The sequence below is a fragment of the Rhinopithecus bieti genome, unplaced genomic scaffold (genome assembly GCF_001698545.2).
Source record: "Rhinopithecus bieti isolate Rb0 unplaced genomic scaffold, ASM169854v2 scaffold_19, whole genome shotgun sequence".
Lineage (NCBI taxonomy): Eukaryota > Metazoa > Chordata > Mammalia > Primates > Cercopithecidae > Rhinopithecus > Rhinopithecus bieti.
The window spans coordinates 2486622-2510220 of NW_016803360.1; the positions used below are offsets into that span (position 1 = coordinate 2486622).

A 23599-nucleotide genomic window follows, 5' to 3' on the forward strand; every position below is an offset into this window, starting at 1 on the left:
TTTTTTTCTTTCTTTCTCTTTTCTTTCTTTCTTTCTTTCTTTCTTTCTCCGGTCTGTTTTTAATCGTGGCAGGCCTCACACACACATTCAGAGTTCAGATCTTGTTGAAAGCTGTGATGTCGACACCGTAGCCCACCGGCACCAGCTTGGAGGCCCCGCTCACCAGCCCATCCAGCTTGAATGGAGCGCACACATGCCTCCACCTGGGTCATGTCCGTCTCATCGTCCCAATGCTTGATGTCCAGCAGGATGGAGGACTTGACCACCAGCGAGGGATTCTTTGCCTTCTTGGTGTACTGCCGCAGCCTTCCGTCCCGCAGCCGCCTTGCCTCCTTGTCTTCCTCCTTATTGTCGCTGCCAACAGATCAATGTCATCGTTCTCGTTATCCTCTGCTGGGGGGCGGGGAGAGCTCCACTTGGTGCGTGGGAGACATGTGCTGGGTCTGCGGGGCTGTGGACCGTGGCCGGGCGAGCTCTTCTGTCTTCTCCAGCACGTTCAGCCGGACCTCCAGCTTGGAGATGGCCCTCTGCAGCTCCTGCACCACGCCGCGCAGGCTCTGGTTCTCCGCTTCCAGGCTGGCGATGTGAAGTACGAGCTCGCTGTGGTCTCCACTGGGGCCGCTGGAGGCCCCGGGGCCTAGCTCTGGCGGAAGGCGCTGGCCACAGGCCTATTCATCTGCTCGTAGAATTTTCTTTCTGCATCTTCATATTTGAATTTGTCGAGTCAGATCTTCTCATGTACTAGGAAGTTTGTAGCTATTTTTCTGACTCCAACCAACGATGCGGCTACCAGAGATGAGGAATCGGTGGACGCGGGACGCCTAAGGGCGAAGTTACTCTTTCATAATGTACAAAACCTGTAAGTCTTCAACAGAAAGTACCTTTTTTATTGAAAAGAAAATCCTGCAGTTTGAAAATAGAAGTTTGTATTTCAGAGAGTTGGTGAGGAAATAATCCATTAAAGACTGCTTTTATAAACATAAACTGCTGGGAATAAAGTAAGATTGTTAAAAGACAATGAAAACATTCTGACATCTCAACAGGAGTTAGCCTGATGAATCCATCTCATACCAGAAGCCTTTGTGTTCTATTTCTGGCTCCTTCAGGAGCTCAAGGTTTGACCTTGGACAGGTCATTTCATCTCTCAGAGCCTGTTTCTCTTATATCAAAGGAAGAGGCTTGTCTGTAAAATCTTTAAAGTTCTTCCGTTTCTAAAATATAAAATTATCATTCAGATACTCGTGGTATAATATTTAAAAATTCTTTAAGTGTTTACAGAAAAATGTTTTGAATATTTTTCTATATACTGAGCTGCTATGTTGAGAAATTCCAGAGGTATCACTTCAGGGTACTGTTGCTCTGATGACCAGCTATTACTGGAGAGGGCTACTGTTTCTTCCTTGAAACTTGTGTATTCCCCTCAAATACTGATGGAGGAAAAAGTACATGAATCTTTATAGTAAAAGACAGACAATTAGATATAATTGATCTTAATAGATCTGTAGACAATATGGACCATTATCTACATATCATTTGTTAAATTTAATGCGCTCTAGCGCTCAGCTGAACTAATTGTATTGTGTATGTGTATATCTTAAGCACAATTGATTTCATAGATCAGTGCCCCTGGGCTAGGCAGGAAAAGGTCAAAGCTCTTAAACCAGTCCACCAAAGTATGTTAACTAAAAGCCTCAGAACTAGTAGTATTTCTCGTTAGTCTTTCAGCTGCAGGGTAGAGAAAGAAAGCAAAATCACAAGGCAAGTATTTTTCTACAGCAGTTTGATTTAGCAAATGTTGAACAAATAAAACATTAACTAAATAAAATATTGCATATATATATATATATGTATGTATATTGTGTTTATTTTCATGTTGTCTGACATCCTGACAACTAAAGGGAAAATAATGTAGAAGTAGGCGAACTTTGTGTCTCTGAGTTTCCTGGGCCTGAAATAATTGGCAGGGTGAATCTGAAATGCAGACACAGAAAGTCACCCTTGTTTTGATGCCTTTTTTTTTTTTTTTTTCCTTTTCATGTTTATATTTTGGTGCATTTCCCTCCAATATCAAATATTACCTTGGTACTAAAAAAATCAAGAAGGGAAAATGCAGGCAGGAAAACGAGGAGAATCAGCTTGTTACTTCTCTCCCATGTATGATTGGGCTCATGTGATTGGTGCATTAGACTTTGTAGTGTCATTTCACTCCTTTCTCTGTAGACATCAATACTAACAAATGAACTGCAAAATCCTAAAGTGTGAGGATAAACAACAATTATTTATGTATGCACATCATTTGTATGGATATCTAACTATTGATCTTCAGGTAAATGTCTAGACAGAAGTAGATTTACATATAGGTAGTCGTGCTATACTTTTACATTTATAGTAATTAATATCTAGAAAAGCAAGAAGGAAAAGACAAAATATCACTATTATTATTTTACCTACTTGCCTCCGCAAAAACGAAGAAATAAAAGGATTGCCTTCTATCTACCTGAGACAGACATTTAAACTATAGTGAATTCAGAATCTTCAGGCATTCTCTTCAAAGTTTCTTTCAGTGAAAATTGATATGAATCAAAAATTTATGTTAAAAAAAATGGCAGGGCCAATGCTCCTAGCAGAGTTATCTGAATGATTTGCTAGGTCAAGCAATCGGTCAACTATTTTCCTCTAGATTGTAGGATTAGTGTATCAGGCCAGATTCTTATCCTGCACAATGTTGAGCACAAGTTATTTTTGGAATCTGAGAGATCGCATGATTTGACACTCCTAAAGGAGACCTTCTAAGACTTTACTTCCAAAAAACAGAGTGGATATTATAGTAAAATATAATTCCTATACTAAAATACAGCTGTAAAAACCAAAATGCAGTTTGAATACATTTAGAGGGAGTCTTCAGTGCTTTGTCCATTAGATAAAAGATTGCAAATTAAAAGTACTCAAAATTGCAGTTGACATTCAGAAACTCATTAGCTTCATTCTTTTCCAAAATCACCATAGCAATTAGTCTAAACTTTAATTGGTCAAAATTATTCATCATTAAAACACTGATTTCTAAAAGACTATTTTGTTTTCCCTCTGTCTTGGACTTAAATTTTTTAGGAATTTAAATCTTTCTCTACCAGTTTCTGAAATGATTAAGCACATTTACATTTTATCTGTCTAGAGAAGATAGTCCTTCCCTTGAACTCTCATTCTGGCCTCTTCTGCTTGGTCAACTGTCAGTGGAAATTCTGTGCTGATCATCTATAGATTACATGCTAATCTATATTTCCTAAGAAAAATAAGAAAAATATGTACACAGAGTTCAGTTTATATTTAGAAATCTCAAGATCTTTGGTCAATTCTTACTCCATTTTCATGATAATCCCTACATTTTTATCTCAATTTAACTTATCCTGTTTAAGATGTTGCTTCCTTATTAAAATATTTATCACCTTAAAATTATCCACTACAATTTAATATATACAAGCTTTTATATTCCTTCCTTCCTTCCTTCCTTCCTTCCTTCCTTCCTTCCTTCCTTCCTTCCTTCCTTCGTATGTGCAGCCAAACAGTCATTTGTTCATTCAGTATCTTCCAGTGCCAGCACTGTGCTAGAAACATGGAAAAAAAAGAGGAAAGAGGTATGTTCTATGATCTAAAAATGCTCATAAAGGTCAGGTAAACAAATAAGTGCATTTAAATGTTAAGAGAACAAAGACAAGAGAATATGCAGGACATGCTGGAGGCCCAGTGGAAGGTAGGAATTTTCCTATCTGGGAGGCAGGTGGTGAACCAGAAGGCTTATAAGTGCAGATGATGCTTGAACTGAGTGTTCACAGGTGCTTTTTGCCAGATAGTCTAACAGATTAAGGTGCTCTCCCTACAGAGGGAGACCCAGAGGGCTGGAAACTGAAGGATGAATTCAGGGAAAATGACAAGTAGTGCAGTCTGGCTAAAGCAGAAAGGCATATCAGTGAGGCAGGGACTAGTTAATGGATAATAACAAGACAGAGAGTTTGGATTTCAGACACAAAATATGGTCAGGGGAAGAATCAGCAGAGTTAAGCAAGAACAATAATATGACATATATTTTTTCATTTAGACAGAATGCACTGAATATTTAAAGAAATAGAAATAAAACATTTCAGAATCTAGCTTTTGCTTCTCATTGACAAAGTCTTCACTAAGGTGGAATAAAAATGGAAGCATGGAACAGAGAGAGAGAACCTGTGTTTCTGCATGGGATGACAAGAAGGGTAGATGAGGCTCACCCAAGTGCAGTAATGTTTACAACTAATTGATCACAACCAGTTACAGATTTCTTCGTTCTTTCTCTACCCCCATTGCTTCACTTGACTAGCCTTAGAAATGAAAAAAAGTAAAGAAAAAGGGTAGATTACAGAGTTCAGGATCTGTGCTTCGGTCCCCATATTTCCAGTCCTTTTCACCAATGCTTGGTAAATATGTGGTTAAATAAAAAATTGTATTCAATTAATTAATTATTAGTATTAGTATTTTTTGAGACAGAGTTTCACTCTTGTTGCCCAGGCTGGAGTGCAGTAGTGCGATCTCAGCTCACTGCAACCTCTGCTTTCCGGGTTCAAGCGATTCTCCTGCCTCGGCCTCCCAAGAAGCTGGGATTACAGGCAACTGCCACCATGCCCAGCTACTTTTTTGTAATTTTAGTAGAGACAGGGCTTTGCCATGTTACCCAGGCTGGTCTTGAACCCCTGACCTCAGATGATACACTCGCCTCGGCCTCCCAAAGTGCTGGGATTACAGGTGTGATCCACCATGCCTGGCCCTTAATTGATTTTTTTTTAAAGCTATATGACAGTGACCAAAACTATATGATTGAGGAAATATTTGTAGAAATGATATATATGACAACAGTAGCAAAAAGGACAGGGGTAAATAAACAGAAGTCTTATTTTTCAAAATTCTTGTACTTTATTAGAAGTATTATAAAATTAACTGTAAGTAGATTGTGGTACTTAATAATAAATGTTGTAAACCCTATGGCATACACTAAAAATAATGCAAAAAATGTATATTTAAAATGCCAACAGAGGAATTCAAAGGAATATTTTATAACAACATCAGTTAACCTAAAAGAAGACAGAAAATAAGGAAGACAGGACCAAAAATACAGGTGAGACAAACAGAAAAGAAATAGCAAGTTATAGTTGGGTCTTGACTTTTAAAATCTGGGCTAAGAATTTCCATCTCTTAATGGGGACAATTAATCTTTTTATAACAAATATAGTTATTAATTAAGTTGGGCTTAAGCCATATTAAAATATATAGATTTTAGTCTGGATAAAATGTATGGCCCCATTATATCCTGTCTATAAGAGAAAAGCTTTTTGTTAAGAAAATACAGATTGATTGAAGGAAAATAATGGAAAAAATTATAGCATGCATTCAATAAACTTAGGCAATATGGGGTACCTATTTTAATACCAGAAAAAAATAGACTTCAACGCAAAGAGTATTATTAGATATAAAGAAGAATATTCCATAATAATAAACTGCTGATTCATTAAGGAAGTATAACAATTATATATGTGGGAAGGTGGAGCAAGATGACAGAATAGAAGGCTCTAACGACTGTCCCACTACCCTGCAACAACACCAAATTAACACCTATCTACACAGAAAAAAAAATCTTCAGAAGAATCAAAAATCAGGTGAGCAACTCAGTACCTGGTTTTAACTTTATTGCTGAAAGAGACACGGAAGAAATAGAAAAAACAGTCCTGAATCCCAATGGCTTCCTCCTTACCCACAGAAACTGGCAGTGTGGTGTGGGGAGCATCTCTCAGTGCTGAGGGAGGAGAATACAGCAATTGTGAGGCATTGAACTCAGTGCTGTTCTGTTAGAGCAGAAAGGAAAATCACGTCAAACTTAGCTGATGTCCATCCACAAAGGGAGCATTTAAACCAGCCCCAGCCAGAGGGGAATTGCTGATCCCAACAGTTGAAACCTGAGTTCTTGCAAACCTTGACACCAAAGGCTACAATGCTCTATGTCTCCAAATAAACTTGAAAGGCAGTCTAGGCAACTTTTAGGCAAGTCCTAGTGCTGAACTAGGCCCAGAACAGTGGACTGGGTAGGTGCAGTACATACTGAGACACCAGCTGGGGCAGGGCTGCACAGGGTAGAGTAATGCTAGCACTCCCTGAGCCAGACACCACCAGCTCTCCCTTAACCCTAGGCTGCACAAGTCTCTCCAAAAAAGACCCCTTTCTTCCACTTGAAGGAGAGGAGAGGACAGAGCGGGGAGGATTTTGTCTTGCAATGTGGATATCAGTTCAGCCACAGCAGGATAGAGCAATGGTCAGAGTCAAGAGGCCCTTCTTCTAGGCCCTAGGTCCCAGACATTTCTAGACATACCTTGGGCCAAAAGGGAACCCACTGACTTAAAGGAGAGGACCCAGTCCTGGCAGTATTCATTACTTACTAACTGAAGAGCCTTTGAGCCCTGAATGACCATTAGTGATACACAGGTATCATGTCTTGGGCCTTGGGTGAGTCTCTGAGACTTTCTGACTTCAGGTGAAATTCATCATCTTGCTAGCTTGGATGGCTGTGGGTCAAAACTCCTTCTGCTTGACAAAAGCAGAGGGAAAAGTAAAGTCTTGCACCTTAGGTACAAGCACTGCCACAGGGGGGTAGAGCACCAAGTGGTCTCTTGGGGTCCCTGATTCTAGCACTTGACTCTTGGATAGCATTTCTGGACCTTCCCTGGGCCACAGAGGAGCTCACTGCACTGAAGGGTAAGTCCCAGGCAAGGCAGCATTCACCACAAGCTGACTTAGAGCCCTTGGGGAACGTTGGAGATAGTCTGTCAGTACTCCTTGTGGCCTGGGGTGGTGGTGGCTATGGGGTGAAGCTCCTCTGCCTTTGGAAAGGGGAGAAAGTATGGGAAGGACTGCATCTTGTGGTTTGAGTGCCAGCTCGGCAACAGTACAATAGAACACCAGGCAGACTTCTAATATTTTTGACTCTAGTCCCTGAACTACCGGACTGCAACTCTGGACCCATGTGGGGCCTAGGGGACTTTGCCACCCTGAAGAAAAGGACACAGGCCTGGTTGGCTTTGCCACTGGCTGATTGTGTAGCCCCAGGGCATCGAGTGAACATAGGCAGTAGCCAGGGAGTGGTTACAGTAGGCCTTGGGCGTCGCCCAGTGCTGTGCTAACTTTAGGTCTCACTCAGTGCAGTCACAGTAGTGGTGGGCACAGAGGTGCTTGTGTTACTCCAACATTAGGTGGCTTGGAACATAGAGACTATGTTCGTTTGGTAGAAATTAAGGAAAGAGAACAAGAGCCTCTGCCTGGTAATCCAGAGAATGATCCTGGATCTTGTCCAAGACCATCAAGGCAGTACTTCTATGAGTCTGCAAGAACCACAGTGTTACTGGGCTTGAGGTAACTCCTAAATCAGATACAGCTTAGATCATAAAACCTAAGCCCTTTGAAATATCTGGAAAGCCTTCCCAAGAAGGACAGGTACAAATATGCCCAAACAGTGAAGACTACAATAAATACTGAGCTCTTCAATGCCCAGACACCAAAGAACATCTGACAGCATCAACACTATCCAGGAAAATATGACCTCACCAAATGAACTAAATAAAGCACCAGGGACCAATCCTGGAGAAACAGAGATATGTGACCTTTCAGACAGAGCATTCAAAATAGCTGTACTGAGGAAATTAAAAAGAGATTCACAAAAAGACAGAGAAGGAATTCAGATAAATTGTATCAGATAAATTTAACAAAGAGAATGAAATAATTTAAAATAATCAAGCAGAAATTCTGAAGCTGAAAAATGCAGTTGGCATACTGAAGAATACATCGAAGTCTCCTAATAGCAGATGTCATCAAGCAGAAGAAAGAATTAGTGAGCTTGAAGACAGGCTATTAAAAAATAAACAGTCAGAGGAGATAAAAGAAAAAAAGAATAAAAAACAATGAAGCATGCTTACAGAATTTAGAAAATAGCTTCAAAAGGATAAATCTAAGAGTTATTGGCCTTAAAGATGGGGTAGAGAAAGAGGTAGGGGTAGAAGTTGTATTCAAAGGAATAATTACAGAGAGTTTCCAAATCTAGAAAAATATATAAATATCCAAGTACATGAAGGTTATAGAACACCAAGCAGATTTAATCCAAAGACTACCTCAAGGCATTTAATAATGAAACTCTCAATGGTCAAGGGTGAAGAAAGAATCCTAAAAGCAGCAAGAAAAAAAGAAACAAATAACATATGATGGAGCTCCAATAAGTCTGGCAGCAGACTTTTCAGTGGAAATTTTGCAGTCCAGGAGAGAGTGATGTGCCATATTTAAAGTGCTGAAGGAAAACAACTTGTACCCTAGAATACTATATCTGGTGAAGATGTCCTTCAAACACGAAGGAGAAATAAATACTTTCTCAGACAAACAAAACCCGAGGGATTTCATCAATATCAGACTTGTCCTACAAGAAGGGCTAAAAGGAGTACTTCAATGGAAAGAAGAAGACATCACTGATCAATAAGTAATCACCTGAAGGTATAAAACTCACTGGTATTAATAAGTATATAGAAAAACAGAATTTTATAACACTGTAACTGTGGTGTGTAAGCTACTCTTATCCTAAGTAAAAAGACTCAATGAAGAACCAATCAAAAATAATAACTATGGCAACTTCCCAAGACATAGTCAGTACAATAATATATAAATAGCAACAACAAAAGGTTTAAAAATGGGGTGGGCGATGAAGTTAAGGCATAGAATTTTATTTGTTTTCTTTTGCTTGTTTCTTTGTTTATGCAAATGGTGTTAAGTTGTTATCAGCTTAAAATAATGGGTTATAAGATAGCGTTTGCAGGCTTCATGGTTACCTCAAGCCAAAAAACATACAATGGAGACACAAAAAATAAAAAGCAAGAAACTAAATCATAACACCAAAGAAAATCACCTTCACTAAAAGAAGATGGGAAGGAATGAAAGAAGGAAGAGAAGATCACAAAACAACCAGAAAACAATGAACAAAATGGCAGGAGTAGGTCCTTACTTGTCAATAATAACATTGAATGTAAATGGACTTAATTCTCCAATCAAAAGACATAAACTGGCTGAATGGAAGGAACAAGACTCATTGGTCTTTTGCCTACAAGAAACACACATCACCTATTAAAAAATAGACTCAGAATAAAAGGATGGAAAAAGATATTCCATGTTGATGGAAACCATAAAAAAGTAGGAGTCATTATACATATATCAAACAAAATAGATTTCAAGACCAAAACTTTGAGAAGAGACAAAGAAGATCACTATATAATGATAAAGGGGTCAATTCAGCAAAAAATGTAATAATTTTAAATATATATGCAATGAACACTGGAGCACCCAGATATATAAGGTAAGTGCTAGAGCTAAAGAGAGATATAGAATCCAATATAATAATAGCTGCAGACTTCAACACCCCACTTTCAGCATTGGACATATCTTCCAGACAGAAAATCAACAAAGAAACATCAGACTTAATCTGCACTATAGACCAAATGTATCTAGTGGATATCTATAGAACATGTAATCCAATGGCTGCAGAATACACATTCTTTTCCTCAGCACATGGATTATTCTCAAGGATAGACCATGTGTTACATCACAAAATAAGTCTTAAAATATTTAAAAAATTGAAATAATATCAAGCATCTTCTGTGACCATAATGGAACAAAACTAGAAATTAATAACAAGAAGAATTTTGGAAACTATACTAATACAAGGAAATTAAGCAATATGCTGCTGAATGACCAGTGGGTCAATAAAGAAATTAAGAAGGAAATTTAAAAATGTCTTGAAATGAATTATAATAGGAACACAACATACCATAACCTGTGAGACACAGCAAAAGCAATACTAAGAGGCAAGTTTATTGCTATAAGTGTCTACATCAAAAAAGAGGAAAAGCTTCAAAAAACAATCTAATAAGGCATCCTAAAGAACTACAGAAGCAACACAAACCAAACCCAAAATGAGTAGAAAAAAAGAAATAATAAAGATCAGAGCAGAAATAAATGAAATTGAAGTGAAAAAAAAAATACAAAACATCAATGAAACAAGAAGTTGTTTTTTTAAAAAGTTAAAATTGGCAAGCCTCTAGTAGACTGAGAAAAAAAGGACAGAAGATCCAAATAAATAAAATCAGAATTGGAAAAGAAGACATTACAACTGATACTCCAGAAATTCAAAGGACCATTAGTGGTTACAATGAGCAACTATATGCCCACAAATTTAAAAATTTAAAAGAAACGGACAAATTCCTGGACACATTCAACCTAGCAAGATTGTACCATGAAGAAATCCAAAACCTGAACAGACCAGTAACAAATAATGAAATTAAAGCTGTAATAAAAATTCTCCCAGTAAAGAGAAGCCTCAGACCTGATGGCTTTATTACTGAATTCTATCAAACATTTAAAGAACTAATACCAATTCTACTCATACTCTTATTAATATTCTGAAAAATATAGGAGGAGGGACCACTTCCAAACTCATTCTACAAGGTCAGTGGTTACCCTGAGACCAAAATCAGACAAAAACACATTAAAAAAAAGAAAATTACAGATCCATATATCTGATGAATAGTGATACAAAAATCTTCAACAAAATACTAGCAAACAGAATTCAACAATACATAAGAAAGATCATTCATCATGTCCAAGTGAGATTTATCCCTGAGATACAAGAATGGTTCAACATATGCAAACCAATCAATGTGATACATCATATCAACAAAATGAAGGAGAAAAACCATATGATCATTTCAACTGATGCTGAAAAAACATTTAATAAAATTAAACACCACCACATGATAAAAACTTAAAAAAACCTGGGGATGGAAGGAACATACGTCAACATAATAAAGCCATATACATCAGACCCACAGCTAGTATCCTACTGAATGGGGAAAAACTGAAAATCTTTCCCCTAAGATCTAGAACACGACAAGGATGCCCGCTGTCACCACTGTTACTCAACGTAGTATTGGAAGTCCTAGCTAGAGCAATCAGATAAGAGAAAGATATCAAGGGCATCCAAATGGGAAAGGAAGAAGTCAAATTATTCTTGTTTGAGATTGTATGATCTTATATTTGGAAAAATCTACAGACTCCACAAGAAAACTATTAAAACTGATAAGCTAATTCAGTGATATTGCAGGATACAAAATCAACATACAAAAATGAATAGCATTTCCATATACCAATAGTGAGCAATGTGAAAAAGAAATAAAAATGCAACCCCATTTGCAATAGCTACACATACAATTAAATACCTAGGAGTTAACTGAAGAAGTGAAATAGCTCTGTAAACTATAAAACACTGATAAAAGAAATTGAAAAGGACACAAAAAATGGAAAAATATTTCACATTCGTGGATTAGAAGAATTAATATTGTTAAAATGGCCATACTATCCAAATCAATCTACAGATTAAATGCAATCCCTATCAAAATACCAATGATATTCTTTACAGAAATAGCAAAAAAATCCTAAAATTTACGTGGAACCACAGAACATGCAGAATAGCCAACTCTTTCCTAAGCAAAAAGAATAAAACTGGAGGAATCACATTACCTGACTTCAGATTATACTATAGAGCTGTAGTAATCAAAACAGCATGGTGCTGGCATAAGAACAGATGCATAAACCAATGGAGCTGAATAGAGAACCCAGAAACAAACCCACACACCTACAGTGAACTCATTTTTGACAAAAGTGTCAATAACTTACCCTGAGGAAAGGACAGTGTCTTCAATAAATGGTGCTGGGAAAGCTGGATCTTTACAGGCAGAAAATTGAAACTAGATCTCTATCTCTCACCATATATAAAAATCAAGTCAAAATGGATTAAACACTTAAATTTAAGACCTCAAACTCTGAAAGTACTACAGGAAAACTTTGGGGAAAATCTCCAGGACATTGGTTTGGGCAAAAATGTCTTGACCGATACCCCAGAAGCATAGGTAACCAAAGCAAAACGAGACAAATGGAATGACATCAAGTTAGAAAACTTTCACACAGCTAAGCATACAATCAAGAAAGTGAAGAAACAACCCACAGAATGAGACAAGCTATTTGCACACTTCCCATCTGACAAAGGATTAACAACCAGAATATATAAGGAGCTCAAGCAACTCTACAGGAAAAAAAATCTAATAATCCGATAAAAAAAAAATGGGCAAAAGATTTGTATAGACGTTTCTCAAAAGAAGACATACCAATGGCAAACAGGCGTATAAAAAAATGCTCAACATCATTGATCATCAGAGAAATGCAAATCAAAACTGCAGTGAGACATCATCTCACCCCAGTTAAAATGGCTTTTATCCAAAAGACGGGCAATAACAAATGCTGGCAAGGATGTGGAGAAAAGGGAACCCTTGTACACCGTTGGTGGGAATGTAAATTAGTCCAACCACTATAGAGAACAGTTAAGAGGTTCCTCAAAAAAAATATATATATATATATATTGAGCTACCACATCATCTGGCAATCCCACTGCTGAGTACATAGCCAAAATAAAGGATATCAGTATACCAAAGATATTTACACTCCTATGTTTATTGCAGCACTGTTTACAATAGGTAAGATTTGGAAGCAACCTAAGTGTCCATCAACAACGAATGGATAAAGAAAATGTGGTACATATAGACATCAGAGTACTATTCAGCCATAAAAAGAATGAGATTCAGTCATTTGTAACAACATGGATAGAACTAGAGATAATTAGGTTAAGTGAAATAAATCAGGCACAGAAAGACAGACATCACATGTTTTCACTAATTTATGGGATATAAAAATCAAAACAATTGAACTTATTAACATAGAGACTAGAAGAATGGTTACCAGAGGCTGGGATGAGTGGCGCGAGGCTGGGAAGGGAGGAGGGGATGAATAATGGGTATAAAAATTGTTGTTAGAATGAATAAGACCTGCTATTTGATAGCACAACAGGGTGATTATAGTCAGTACTAACTTAGTTGTGCATTTTAAAATAAAAACAGTATAATTGGATTATTTGTAACTCAAAGGATCAATGCTTGAGGGGATAGATTACCCATTCTCCATGATGAACTTATTTCACATTGCATGGCTGTATCAAAACATCTCATGTACTCCATAAATATATACACCTACTATGTACCCACAACATTTTTTAAAAAAATTAAAACCAATTATATATGTGTATGTGCTAATAACAGAGCTTCAAATTCAATGAAAAAAAAAAAAACCACAAAATTTCACAGAACCAAAAATAGAAATAGGCAATTCCAATAATTATATCACTTTTCTCTCATGAATGTGGAACAACCAGGCACAGAAAACAGTAACTGTATGGAATATCAAAACAAAAATATCAGATACTTTTGTCTAACTAACATCAACAGAATACATCCAACAACTGCAGAATATATATTCTTTTTAAGTGAACATAGAACATTCACCAATGTAGTTGATGTGCTAAACATGTCTAAATAAATTTTAAAACCTTGCAGTATTGCTGACTATAATCTCTAGCCACAATGGATGTAAATTAGAAAAAAATACATTGTCTAGGAAAGTCTGGAATATTTGAAAATTAAATAACCAACTCTAAATAATATTAATATATGGATCAAAGGTGAAATCAGAAGAAATATTAAAAAACATTTTGAAGTGAATGATAATGAAAGTACAACATACAAGAATTTGAGAAATGGAATGGCAAATTCATTCTTTCATGAGGAAGTAACTAATATAGAATTGCCCCCTTTCTGTAAATAATTAGAAAACTGGACCAAATATGTAAAAGAATTATTTTTAAAGATTGGCCTATAGATAACAAAGGACTATTATTTGCTTAACAAATGTGTTAAGCCCTACCAGCCAGAGGAAAAACAGGTATGTAAGGATGATCACAGATTTATCTTCATAGTTCAACAGCAACTGTGTGTTGTCTACATGAGATACACTCTTAATGTAATGATCCAGAAATACTTAAAAATAAAAGAATTGGAATATATGTACCATGCATTTAAAAACTATTATGATATACTAAGAAGGCTGCAGCACCATTTCTGTGGCATTCCTGCCTAAAGTATGTATCTTGAATCTAATCATGGGGAAACATCAGACAATCCAAGGTGAGCGAAACCCCATGAAATAATTGACCTGTCTTCTACAATAGTGTCAAGGTTATAAAAGTCAAGGGAAAGTCGAAGAAGTTGTTCCAGATGAAGAAAACTAAAGAGACCTGCAAGGGGTGATTCTGAACTAGAGCTTTTAAATCTAAGTCTCGTTGGAACAACTGGTCAAACTTGAATAGGACTCAAAGAGGTGGCCTAAAGAGTTACAAGAGTTAAGTGATAGTATTGCATCAGTGTTGATCTTCTGGTTTTGATGGCTGCATTTTATTACTGTAAAAGAATGTTCAATGTCTTTGTTCATAGGAAATACACACTAAAGAAGTCAGGTATTGAGGCTTTAGGTTGATAATTTATTCTCAGATAGTTCAGGAAAATATTCTTTCTGCTGTTTGTGCAACTTTGAGTACGTTGGAACATTTTATACAAAATCAACTTCAAAATCGACCATATAAATGAATACCATTGAAATACTATTGAAATTCTCAGTAGTAACATTAGATGCTAGAGATTGTGGAGCAATGCCTTCAAAATTCTCGGGGCAACAGCTGTTCATCACTGAATCATACCCTGATCACCTTTCATTCAAGCCTGAGGGTAAAACAGCAACATTTTCAGATATATGAGAACTCAGAGTGCTCATTCCCTCTATCAGAAACTGGAGAATCAACCTTATGCAAAAGAGGCAATAAAAAATGCATCCAGTAGCGGAGAGAAACATTAAAATGACAGTGTTCTGTTGGCCTAAGAGTTAAAAAGAGGGGCCAAAGAGTAGCAAAATGGGAGAGTGTGCAGAGATATGTCTGGAAATTGGTATTTTCCAATGTAGATATTTTAAAATAGGTGCATGCATTCCTTTAATGATGATTAAAAAATTATATTTAATATGAATTTAAAGAAGTGAGTGGGGAAAGGAAGATGGCAAGTAAAGGCTATTTTTTTTTTTAACAGCAAAATAAGGAGAAAGCAGAGAAGGCAGTTAAAAAGGATTCTATGTTTGAGAGACTGTTTTTCCTGCTAAATTAAGAGAAATAAGCACGGTAGTGTGATCTGAAGGAAAGCCAGAAACTGGGTGACCAAATAAAATGCACTAGAAAGAGTGCTTTTTCACTGAGGCTGGTAGAAAGGAGGTGATGTACCATGTAGATAGAAATAATTTGTAGTCTAGTGTGCTACAGAGAGCCTCACTTTTCTTTATACAAAGGCATATTCTAAGAAAAAAATAGGGCATAGATGGATAAAGAGGATTGCAAAGCTTTGCAAAAAGTTGAAATGACATCCGCGCCTCATAGTTGAGGGAGCTAAAAGAGGAACACATAGAAGAATTGCCCAGCAGCATGGATGGTCCTGCTGAGGAGGTGAACATGAATTTTTAGCAGCATTAGCCATACATTTGTATAGTGTTTTTTAAGGTTTTTATTCGAATGTTTTGGCAGCCTGGGTGTAGCTACTAAATTTAGATTTGGGATTTGCCCAGTCTTGCAAACAAGTAATAACCCAGGGTATGGCGTAAACTAAAAAGAAAAAGAAGAGAAACTATGCAAGTATGTCAGGCAGAATTCAACTGGAGGTCAAAATTTGCTGAAATAGCAGGTAGAGTGGGATTAAAGGAGCAAAAGGTGGGGATTCTGTGAAGTTGTGGTCCATGAAAGAAAGAGAAGAGGAGGGGGAGAAATTCAGAATTGAAACTGACTACTCCGAAGACTTGCCGGTGAAAAAATCTGCCAATAAAAAATCAAGCATCCTTGTATAAAAAGAAGAAAATCAAAGAGAGATGCCTAGGGAGCTTCAGTTCTTTTCAGGAAGTTAAGCTTGCCTAGAGCTTCTTGCTGAGCATCCTTGCATTCATGGGGATGACATTTCTGGGACAAAGCAAACTTCCACCATATCAAACTACCTGTGGATGATAAACCAACTACGATGAAGTTGGCCTTTTCCAGGTTTCTACCTTGGCACCAATTTAATACTTGAGTCCTTTCTACCAAGGTTGTTTTTTATTTATGTTTTTGATTTCCTCTGCATTTCAGTGATAGTTGTCTTGGCACACAGTCCCAGCTGCAGACAGCTTTTATTTGTAGGTTTACCTATTCAGAAAGAATAGTCCCGTTTAGGGATTTCACTGTCATTCTAAGCTTTCCACTGAGCTACGACTCTGCAGCTTTCTTTAAATTCAAGTCACTGCAGAGGGCTTTTGAAATGCTCAAAGAACGAGACAACATTTTGTACAAAGGGGAAAAGCAACCAAAAGATATTCCAGAACCAAGTAGATACCATGAAAAAGAATGGAAAAGAGAAGGAACCAAAAGGACAACAGACAATACGTCGAATCTGTAATAAGCCAGCCAGAAGTCCCAAGGACAAGGGCAGTAACCTGCAGATAGAGGTTTGCACGTAGGGAAAGAAATTCTTTGTAATTCCCAAAAGCACCACCCAAGTTACTAGAGGTGACAAAAATACTTCCTCTTTTTAAAATAAGGAAGTTATTTTTGGACCACATTATTAGTGAACTGGTTAGTTTTAGAGAGCTCTTCTAGAAACTCATTGAGGTATAGATTTTCAAAGTAGTTAAGTACATTATTTGAGTAAAATAACATTATGTTCAACCTAACTTACAAAAGGAATAGTATAATTAAATAGACTTGTGCCTGGAACTGAAAATATACTTAGTTAAGCATTGCCATATTTTATAAACGATGTTAGAATCCCTTTTCCCTGTATTTAGCAATCCTAGCTGTGATACAGGATAGATTAATAGATAAGCCACAAAGTAATTGTAATCAAACATAAAGGTACAATTTAGGAAATGGGTAATGTACCTATAGATGCCTAATCCAATATATACTTCATATGATGCCCAAATATGCCACATTTTTGGTATGTTAGAGGAGCATGAAACGAGTGATGGTCAGGAAATGATTCAGAAAGCAAGTAAAGTCCTAAGGCAGCTGCAAAGCTGCAGAAGGAAAGTCCTAGAAAGCAAGTCCTAAAGCAGTTGCAAAGGTGTAGAAGGAAAGTCCTAGAAAGCTTTAATGTTTTGGGCTTGCAAATGGGTCTCTTAGTCCTCAAAATGTTTTAAGAATAATTTTTCAGTCATCATTTTGTAAAAACCAATGGCATTTTCATCGAAAATATTTTGGCCTCTTGAGGTGGACTTGCAAAAAACACTGCAACAGCACTTTTGTATCCCCACTAACCATTTTGATGAACTCAGCTGTATCATCTCCTGCCCTCACCCACTGATTCACTCTTGGTTACTGCCCTGTGTTCTTAGCATATATGGTACCCTGCCATGGCTCATTCATTCTCAGCAAGGGGACAAGGAACTCAAGAACTAGTAGCACGAGAGCAAGTTGCCTCAGGCCAGGGTTCAGACCCAGCTACAGGTCTTGCCTTGTCTCCTCTCTACTTTCTCCATTTCTTTGGCTCTCCTGACAATTTCTCATAGCTTCCCTGTTTGAGCACACATTTTGCTTTTCCCCTTGCATTTCTATTGATCATCCAGAAGCTGTTTGCTGGGGCCTCTACAACTCCCAGCTTGCAATATTTATGTCCATTCTCTTGATATCTGTGTGTATCCATTTCCCTGACATTTTAAAATGTGTTTCTCCTCAGTTTTAGCTCTTCTTCTGATTACTACTTTGCCCTGTCCCTAGATATCCTGCCAGAATTAATGTTGAATGAAATAATCTAATCAACCGAGACTCGAAATTCATACAGACATTGAAATGGGAACAAAATCCTACATTTGTTTCTAGTGTGTCCTCATAGATTTGACTCTCACCCTTTGTACAGGGGCATCAGTGGCATTAAGTGACAAATTACTTCTGAGAGTTGTAGGATAATTCTGTGTCAAGCTCTCCACTCAGATCCAATGAGTCACTAGTTCCTACTTATGAACGGGTATTAACTTGCTTCATTTGCAAACCCCAGCAAGAATTTTGGTCACAAGCCACAGTACCATAAGAACTGGCTTTGGAATAAGTTAGGTTTTGGTTCCTATGCCAGCTCTTCCATGTCATAACTTTGATCAGGATAACAATAATAATAATATTTTTTCTCCCAAGATTTACCATAGAGTTTGGTACATAGAAAGTACTTAACTACTATAATGAGGCATAAAAATGTTTAATTAATCACCGAGATTTAAACTGACTTTTAGAGACACCTTCTTAGCAGGTACCCAGTTCCCCAAAGTTTCTCATATCCATGGCACTCACTATAACCTTAGCAAAGGTTATCAGGCTCTTCTGTTGACTGTGCTGTTCTCTCTGTACTTTTGGCCTCTTGGAAACACTGTCCCTCCCAACAGTCCATGCTGACAGTTTCAAGCTGGTGTGATCGCGTCTGTCTAGTCAGATGCTAACTTTCTGCTTCCCAGAGGTATGTCTCTCAAAGTTCGTCAGCTGACCTGAGGAATCATTTGGAAAGGTTCCTTCCTTCAATATCTCTGGCCGAGTTATGCATACCTCCTCATCAAAGACAAATAGAAAACAAGGTCAGTACGAAAGTGGTGCTCGCCTATCTCACTGTCTGTACCGTTTCCTATTATGACTAGCCTCATAATCTTTAGGCTAGAATGACTTGCACTAACCTGTTCCTAGAGTCCCTTCCTTGTCCCTTGTGGCACTTTGCCACTTGTGATTGCAACTGGTGGTTTTAAGCATGTCTCCACTTCAAAACTCCAAGCTTTATGAAAAGCAAGAAGATGTATGTACCGTTTGACTACTGTTGTATCCCCAGTTACTAGACCAGGGGTTGACATTATCACATAGCAGTTAAGAACTTGTGATCTGGAGTCAGCCTGCTTGGTGCAGCTTACAACTCCACTCCATACTATTTAAGTGAATTTAGGCAAGCTACTGAAATTACTCCTACTTCAGTTTACTTTCCTAAAAAATAGATATTTTCATAATAGTGTTTACTTCTTAGGAGAGATTAAATAAGTTAATATGCATAAGCACTTGGGATAGTGTTTGGCACAGAGCAAATAATTATTAAAATAGGTACTCAGTAAATATTTGCTGGATTAACAAATGCCAGAGTAGGTCCAGTCATCAGCATTCTGCAGACATCATTTAATCAACCCGAATAGTCCAGCTGCTTTAGAGTCTCTTGATTTTTTTTTCATGATTTTTTTTTCGTTTACTGCCTCTCAGGTTTTATTGCATTTGTGTCAAATGCACTTGTCTAAACATTTAAAAAAGCAAAACAGTGTTACATAGTTTTAAAAACCATTATAATTTGACTATATGAGTTTCTAAAACTTCATGTACAAGTGCTTAATTGTCTCATTTGAGGTTTTACATTGCTGATGAAATCCACTCATTTAAGAGGTAGGTAGTAACGCAGTGTGTGGGGTGTAAAGTAAGATGCTAGGGATGTGTGTATGTGTGTGTGTGTGCGTAGGTATGTTTGTGTATATGTGTGCCTGTGTATATTTTTGTGTGTGTGTGTTAGGGGTAGAGCTGGCTATGCCAAAGGTGAATAAAATAAAGTTCCTGCTCTACAGAATCTTGAAATGTAATAAAAGACATAACCATGCAAACAACTGACTAAATCACAAGGCACAATCCTCTGTGAGCCTATGAGTATCTGCATCCTTCTCTGGGAAAGTGTAATAATCTCTTTTTGTGTCTACAATTGCACCCAGGCTGGCATCTGAATTAGATCGTAGGCTCCTAACATTTCACTTTATCAGTTCGTACAATGCCCCACATCTCTGTGAGCTAAAATAAAATGTTGCTATTAGCACAATGTGAAAAGAATGTTTTTTTTTCCCTGAAGGGAAAAAAGTAGTGCCATGAAGCTATAGAATAGGCAAGTCTCTCAGTAAAACGAGTTTCCCTAAAAGGATTTCCTAAGGAACATCTTAAGGTATTTAAATAAACAAACAAATAAGACAACTGAGTAGAGTTTAAGTCTGTGCCTTTTCCTTATTCTCTAGTCCTGGTTCTTTTGACATACAGTGAAACATTTTTGGGGTTATTTATTTCCACCCCCACTCTGTTGTAATATTAAGAGAATTCTCAGAGGGGAGAGTATAGAAGTCTGTCAGCAGCAGACTCTATTCTGGCAGGAAGATTATTCTATAAAAAAAGGAAGAAATGGATTTCTTCTCCTTGTAGTTCAATATTTTCTTCCTCTACACATTGGTTAAATTCTTCCATCCTATTTCCTTGAAAATGTCAGGGTTGGGCTGCCCCAGTCTCAGACAACTCTCTTCATTATGATTATCAGTGTTAATGCCATGTCATTAATCCTCATGAGTATATGGAGGCCTCACACTGAATGAATGGGGAAGGTCACCATGGAAACATTTGTCTCCATAGATGACTCAAGGCAACCCCCATAACTGCTGAACCACATCCTGTCTCCCAAATGCACTGGATGAGGCCACAAATTTGGCATTTCCTATAGGACCATATTATTTTTAAAAGCTATTAAAAATCTATGCCAGGGAAGCATTCTTCAGACTCATGGTAATAATACTCTTTGCAATGTGTTTAAGTGGGTGATGCTATGCAATTAGTTGTTAACACCTTTTAATAAATGCACACAGTAAACATTACCTGTGGTTTTTCAGCTCCCGGTTTCTTTGCAGTGCTGTCATCTCTGGAGACAGGCACTGGCAGAGAGAAAAGTGCCCATGTAGAAAATAAGCAAAACACCTGCATTCTCACATTTCAGAAATGATCCTCCTTAGGGGTTAGTGTGGTCTATCAACCTGCATCACAGTGAAGTGGAGGGGAATAAAATGGTCTTTGCTGGATTTATTTTTTTGGCTGCCTCAATGAAAAAATCAAGCAAGATAACTCATGTAGAAAAATTACATTTGAGGACTGCAGACTTCTCACTTAGTCTTGTCATGGAACGGCAGGATATCAACATTTCCTAGATGGAAAATTAGGTCTATGGTGGGAGACATCAGGCTTAAGTAAAATCACATGAGAACTACTGTATATATACCAGTCACCTCGGCACAGCTACGCTGAGCAATCTTTCTAGGGTTGCTATGTTCAGAGTTAGCCGTAACTATACACACCCTAAGCCCAGCTGGAAAAGCAAACAAGGGACTGAAAAAGGAACAGACTATTTCCCAGGCTGTACACATTTGCTGAATCTTCCCAGAGGCAGGTTGTCATTTCTTATTTATTTCTTGAATCCTAGATGGAAACCTTGAACTTGAGTGATAATAATAGTAGACATTTGCTAACTGTACATATATTAGCTCATTTGTGTCTGTAAATGATCATATAATTCAGGTAGTATTCTTTACTTCATTTGACAGATTAAGAGACTGAGGCATGGAAAGATTAAGTGATGTTACCATGGTCATGTAGCTCTTAAATAGCTGAGGCGGGGCATGAACCCAGGAATCTGGCATCCAGAGTTTTTTTCCTTTAACTTTAAGCCATGTGTTTACCTCTTGTAGAGTCAAATTTATTCCTTTTCTCTCCTCTTCTTTCCTCTTCTCTTTCTCTCCCTCTCTCTTTATTACCATTTTTCTACTACTCTTTCACATCTGTCCCCAATCTTTCCCCTCAAGCCCACACCCACTTCCCACTTCTCTCCTCTCTCTTCTCTCTCTCCCTCTCTATTACTGGAAGTGATGGGCCCCATCTGGGTCCACCAGCTGGCCCCAGACAGAGGATTTTGGCCCCTCCCAAACTAAATCCTACTTGTAAAGCAGGAAAAGCTACTCCCTGCTTCCAGATCTCCCCTTCTCACTGACCCTCCCTTATCCCTCTGTCACCTTCCTTCTTTTGCATAGGCTTCCAGTTCTCTTGTACTCTTTTCCCACAGTTTTCTCAGGAAAGAATGGGTTTTCTTAAAGTCATCTGATATGGTTTGGCTCTATGTCCCCACCCAAATCTCATCTTCAATTGTAATCACCACGTGTTGAGGGAGAGAGTTGATTTGATCATGGGGGTGGTTTCCCCCATGCTGTTTTTGTGATAGTAAGTGAGTTCTCATGAGATCTGGTGGTTTTATAAGGCAGTTTCCCTGCTCCCGCTTGTTTCTCTCTCCTACCACCATGTGAAGAAGGTTCTTGCTCCTCCTTGTCTTCCGCCAGATTGTAAGTTTCCTGAGGCCTTCCCCAGCCATGTGGAACTGTGAGTCAACACAAATCTCTTTTGTTTATAAATTACCCAGTCTCGGCAGGGCGCGGTGGCTCAAGCCTGTAATCCCAGCACTTTGGGAGGCCGAGACGGGCGGATCACGAGGTCAGGAGATCGAGACCATCCTGGCTAACACGGTGAAACCCCGTCTCTACTAAAACTACAAAAAACTAGCCGGGCGAGGTGGCGGCACCTGTAATCCCAGCTACCCGGGAGGCTGAGGCAGGAGAATGGCGTGAACCCGGGAGGCGGAGCTTGCAGTGAGCTGAGATCCGGCCACAGCACTCCAGCCTGGGTGACAGAGCGAGACTCCGTCTCAAAAAAAAAAAAAAAAAAAAAAAATTACCCAGTCTCAGGTAGTAGCTTTACAGCAGTGTGAGAATGGACTAATGCATTATCATATAGTAAATTCAGTCTCGTCATTTACATTAAATGTAAATGAACTCTTTATGAACATTTGCTTTTTAAAAAATTTTTGTTATTGAAGTACAGTTTACCATATAAATGGTGTCATGGACTGAACTCTGTCCCAAAATTCATACGTTGAAGCCTTAACTCACAATGTGACTGTATTTGGATATAGGGCCTTTAAAAAGATAATTAAAGTTAATTAAGGCCTATAGGGTGGGACCTTAATCCAAGATGACTTACACCCTTATAAGAGAAGGAAGTGACACAGGGATATGTATAAACAAAGGCCATGTGAGGATACAGTGAGAAGGTAGTCAGAGACCTCAGGACAAACCAAACCTGTTGACATGTTGATCTTGGAATTCCAGCTTCCAGAATTGTGAGAAAATTAATTTGTTGTTGAAACCTCCTAGTCTATGACATTTTGTTATTGCAATGCTAGTAGGTTAATACATATGGGGAAATACACAAAAATACACAAATCTTAAGTATACAGATGGGTTTCTACATATTTATAAACCCATGAAATCACTCCAGATCAAGAAATAAAACATTACCAGTACCCCAGAATCCTCTCTCCGGCCCCTTCCCACTCATGTTAGCAGTCTGTGCCCATATTTTCAGATCTGTTTCCCTGCAGAGAGGGTTCACTTAGGCCCTTCTCTCTCATGTGGAAGAGCTTTTCTTCTGCAAGTGCCCCTGTGCCTGGGTCTGGATATGAGAGTCAATTTTGGGAGTCAGGGTTGGCAGGGCCATTTGGCCAAAGAGCTAACGCAACATTTTCCAAGCTGTTTTCACAAGTAATAAAGATGACACTGTAATCTTCATCTGATTTCTGCATCGATTTCTCAATTGTTTCTGAACTAGGGAGGGGAAAAGGGTATAATTATCTCCTTG

The 23599-nt window shown here is 38.0% G+C and overlaps 1 pseudogene; it reads right to left on the minus strand.

The window, feature by feature from the left end:
- Window positions 1–94: 94 nt before the first annotated feature.
- Window positions 95–23599, minus strand: part of LOC108534171 (elongation factor 1-delta-like) — a 54809-nt pseudogene continuing 31304 nt past the window's right edge.